The sequence below is a fragment of the Conger conger genome, chromosome 13 (genome assembly GCF_963514075.1).
Source record: "Conger conger chromosome 13, fConCon1.1, whole genome shotgun sequence".
Taxonomy (NCBI): domain Eukaryota; kingdom Metazoa; phylum Chordata; class Actinopteri; order Anguilliformes; family Congridae; genus Conger; species Conger conger.
Genome location: NC_083772.1, coordinates 43,929,786 through 43,934,973, shown reverse-complemented (window position 1 = coordinate 43,934,973; position 5,188 = coordinate 43,929,786). Strand labels below are relative to the sequence as shown.

Sequence of the window (5,188 nt, the reverse complement as noted above, 5' to 3'; positions counted from 1 at the left end):
CACATTTCGCACAGCAACGGCACCCTTTGTATGTCTTTATCTCTGCCGTAGCAACATCACGAAAGTCATTATTCGTGAATCAATAGTGATTGCCAGATGTTTCGTCTTAAAGTGTTGGAAAGAGGTGGTTCTGTTGTTGATGATGGCGGTGATGTGTCGACCACTTAATGGTTTATTTATGCATGGTTCTCCTGTCTTCCAGACACACGTAACCCCACCTACTTCACAGCAATGACGGGGAGTGAAAATGAAGTGGTGAGTGCTGACTGTATGCTGACAGAATACTGAAGTGAAACCTAACGCCTATGACTCCATTCCCCTGGTGAACCACACATGTCTTTCAAGTGACCTCTAGTGGTGGAAATGTGAAATACAAAATAAATAGGAGTTACATAACTCATCTTTTGGCAGAGTTGAAAAAATCTGAATCATAATGTTTCTTCGTTATGTACGATTAACCTATTGTATCTCACTTAGCTATGAAACTGTGATAGCACTAAATGTTGTATTTATCCAACACAAAATAATATGTGCATAAATATTGGCCATTTTCATGGTTAGCCTAAACAATGCATAGGATATATGGCACATTCACAGAAACAGATTAAACTAAATTCAATTATAAATTGAGATTATCAATACAAAACTGTATTTAGTCCAGGGCTAAGCTTAATCTGTGTCTGGGAAACAGGCCCACGATTCTTAATTTAATATAAAATCTGAATTGGGCTAAAATGGTTCCATTGGATGACCTTTACATAAAAAGACTCCAGTCTGTGGTGCAAGGGTTCAGATTCTTTGAAAAGTCTGCTTAAATGCTCTTGGTTAAAGTATTGATTTATGGTGGTTTGATATCGCTGCTTACAGTAATGTGTTTTTTTTCTCCTAGGTGCAGTCCTTGATTCAATAGTAGGGACCTGAAGAGACTAATTGAATTGCATTCATATCAAAAGCACTGGAATTAAAATCATGGAATTTCAATCCGTATGCAATTCCATTCAGGAACCTTGGAATATAACACGTCTCAAAGGAAGGAACGGGATACCTACCGTACGCAAACCAAAAACGACCGCCATCAGGAGACCGATATGGGTTTTTTGGACTCACGATGGAACTGCGGTCCAAAGAAATCCAGTTTCTCGGAAAAGCCTGTGCAGCACACTTTGTTTTCTATAGCCGACATTTGCGTCAAACTGGATGGTTTTGCGGTATGGTTTTTTCGTGTTGGTCACATACCAGCTGATTTCTACAGTGCGGAAGATCCGTTGGTTTGTCTAATCTTGGAAGACCCAGGGAACACAAAGACATCGAATGGAATCGTGAGGCACCCGTGTTATTGTATAGCGTGAACTCTAGGGCACTTAATCTCCACTTCTGTCTTTCTCTCCTCGGATAACTAAATATGCTATGCTCACAAAATATTGTGATGAGAAAAAAAAAAAAAAATACATAGGCCTATTTCGATTTGGAACACTGGATTATTTTACATTGGATTTACAAATGTGGCGTTTGTCTGAAAATGTGTCTTCAATGTGACTTTAAAATAAATAACCGACCAGAAATTTGTTTGGTGAAATGACTCGAAACGTCGTCAGTCTGGCACGAATGGTTGTCCTTTGCATTTCAGGAATGCACACTCCACCGAGGATACGTTGTACACTGACGGCTACATAGCCGATATGAAAGGATACTGTTTTTTTCTTCAGCTGAACGTGTAAGTATTTGTATGTGAGATCCCCTCCGTCATTTCTGATTTGATACCCACATTTCAGTTGAATTACAAAACAACAATCATAAAAAAAACTAAAGATTGAATTTTATGCTTTCATAGTTACAAGATGTGGATTTATAAAGAAATAAAGTATTTTTCTTCAAGACCTGTAACGAGAGTTTTATTGACTCCCTCAGACAGAAGGCCGCTTGTTATGTTTGGTGACAGTGCAATGTGTCATTGGAATAAACACATTCAGACCTGGCACAGTAAAATTTTGCTCAACAGTCTATAATCATAAAATATTGACGTTTTACTGTGAATGCAATAATGTTCCCTGCTGTAAACCAGCATCAAATTAGAAAACAAGTATGGATGCTGTTTCACGCTTTTGCTTGTAAATTTCTTAAGGAGACACATTTGTACGTTTGTACATTGATCATATTCAGAGCTGTCTCACGGTTTATTTAACTTACATCACTGCAGGTCCACCAGCCATTGCAGAAGACTACATCCTCTTATCTCTATTGCCTCCTGTCTTACTTAATGCAACACATTACTCTGCATATCGTCAAACAGGATTATGTCTCCTGCAGATTATTTTGTTCAACCCATTGTCAAATTACACTAAGAGCATTAAAGGGATTTTCTGTGCAGTTAAAGTTGAGTAAGTGGAAACAAGTGTCCTGTTCAGTGAGGTTTGGCACATAAGCATTATCTACGAGCTCATAGCTTGGGAGTGGTGCATTATGGGCAGGACTCCCGTGTCAACATATTTCAAAAGATCCTCTTGAATTAAAAAGCAGAAAATAAAAAATGAAGAATATCTTGTATTTGGTTTCTTTTATTCATTTATTTTTTTATTATTCGCTTTTAAAGCTGTGGTATTTGTTGACAATTACAACTGTGCTATGTACTATGGGATTTCTGTCTCTGACTCTTAAATGGGGTTTACTGTACATGGGGTGTGGCTTTGAACAGACTGTGGGTGTTCATCGATATGCATTAATACACTCAGCTTTGGTTTCAGATGTAAATAGTGACTTATATAACCATGCTGCTCCTATACAGCCTGGGGAATGATGCAGTCTGGGCTGCTGATTGTGGGTGAATGGTGGTGACAATTCTAGGGGCCCAAAGCTTCAGGGAGGGGGGGCCACAGCTGGAGAGGGCCCTCAGTTTGTTTTATTTAAAAAAGGGGGGGCCCAGAGCTATATTATTTCAAGGGGCCTAGAATTTGTTACTATGCCCCTGAATACTGTCACATTTCTCCATAAAATTAACCAAGAGTGAATAACAACAACTTTGAAACAATTGATAGATATTCTAGTTTTGTTAAGCATTGCTGTTTTCTTTTTCAGTGTAGGTGAATTCAGAGAGCCAATGACCCTTCACAAGGCTTCACGTTATCCCCTGAATAATGTTATTTTATTGTTAATATTAGTCTTAATAATGTGAAGAGTATCTCAACCATTCACTTCACTATGGCCAGACATGAACCCATCAATGCCAAGGGTACAGCTGACCATTAACCTTCGAAAGCGACCATTCTGTGTCACCAAGATTCTTTCCAAATGTGTCATTAATATTGAAGGGAGGCCAGTGCTTTGTGGAACTGAAACATGGATGGAGCTATTGTCTGATGTCAGTGACACTGATTTGAGCTAATCGTTGTATTGCTGTGGGGATCCACACCTCTTGATTGGATCAAACAAGATTGTCAGCTCCACCAAAAATGGGTTTTAGGAAACCTCATTTGCCAATCACTGGTCGTTTGCATTGATTGGCAGAAGCCTGACCAATGGCATTTGAAGGTCATGAGATCAGGTCACTGGGAAGTATTTTCTGGGTTTCCTGATTAACATAAAAATCCAAGAAATATTAACGATTCAACAGTTTGTTTTTAGACATTTTTGCGAATGTATTAAATCAAAACTGAAATCTCTCATTCATATTAGTATTCAGACCCTAATTTCAGTACTTTGTAGAAGCAGCAATTACAGCTTCAAGTCTTCTTGGGGCGGCCTGCAGCGTAGTGGTTAAGGGAGATGACTGGGACCTGCAAGGTCGGTGGTTCGATCCCCGGTGTAGCCACAATAAGATCCGCACAGCCGTTGGGCCCTTGAGCGAGGCTGTAACCCTGCATTGCTCCAGGGGAGGATTGTCTCCTGCTTAGTCTAATCAACTGTACGTCACTCTGGATAAGAGCGTCTGCCAAATGCCATTAATGTAATGTAATGGGTCTCTACAAGCTTTGTACGCCTGGATTTGGGGAGTTTGTCCTGTTCTTCCTGGCAGATCCTCTCAAGCTCCATCAGATTGGATGGGGAACGTCCGTGAACTGCCATCTCCAGGTCACTCCACAGATTTTCTTCAAGGACCTCTCTGTATTTGGCTGGATTCATCCTTCCCTCAACTCTGACCAGTCTCACTGTTCCTCCCAGTGAGAAGCACCCACAGTTTTGGTTTGGACTGTTTCCATTCACAGCCCTAGCAAGAGGCTCCACCCAAATAGATTCAAAGATATGTATGTTCTTAACATGGTATCTTAAAGGGGGAAATCAAATGTTTCATGCCATTTTGTCTAAACCATTCAAACTTTTCAAATGCAGATACCACTCAGAGCGATAATGTTTGAAGGAAAGGAAACTGGATGCTTTTTTTGAGGTAAAACCGCTTTCAGATGAAGGACAGAATTCAGACTCTTACTTTGTACATACATTAACATATTGCGTTATATTCTGCCTTTGAAAAGCTTGCCCTTGTAGTTCAATGTAATCTTCCTGTGCTATTTCCAGACCACCTAAACATAACACACTTAAAGAATTTGCAGCACTATTTTACTGATAATGAAGGGAGTAATTATGACTGGAGATTTCAACATACCTGTTGACAGTGACTCAGACTCCAAGGCTTTGAATTTCATCTACCTGCTCCCCTCCTTTCACTTTATCTGCCAGGCCAACGCATAGACACAGCCTCACTTTGGATTTGGTTGCTGCTAGATTTCTAAGCATTACCGTGTCCTCTAATATTGGTGCTGCATTTCTGAGTATGTCAGGGTGATTTATATTGTTTTCTGATGATGCGTTCTAAAGTTGTATCTTAATTCTGAAGGGGCCGACCAGTATTAATGGCCTGTTTATCAAGACTACCCTTGATATTGTTGCTCCAGTCAAAATGAAAAAGATCTCCAAAAAATAGACTCCGTGGAGTAAAAGATAAGTGACTCAGTTGAAAAGAAATTGAATGGAAATGGAGAAAGACAAAGCTACGTTAATGAAGAAATTGAGAAAATCGTATCCCACAACAGTTCTAGAAAAGATGCAAGACAGTGTCATTTTTCATTTTTCTCATTGATATTGATATAAACAAAATTGATATATGCAAAATTATTTTCTCTACAATGAGCCACCTGGTAAATCTGACTGAGGCTGCTGAATCTTCTATGAGTTTCTCCTCACATAATTGTGAACA

At 39.4% G+C, this 5,188-nt stretch overlaps 1 protein-coding gene across 1 annotated transcript in view; it reads left to right on the top strand.

The window, feature by feature from the left end:
* Positions 1-1,884, top strand: part of si:cabz01090165.1 (uncharacterized protein LOC100333421 homolog) — a 129,627-nt gene extending 127,743 nt beyond the window's left edge. The window contains exons 4-5 of the mRNA XM_061217460.1: positions 203-255; positions 890-1,884. The gene's annotated coding sequence lies outside the window, so the exon portion shown is untranslated. The remainder of the gene's footprint in view (positions 1-202; positions 256-889) is intronic.
* The last annotated feature ends 3,304 nt before the right edge of the window (positions 1,885-5,188 follow it).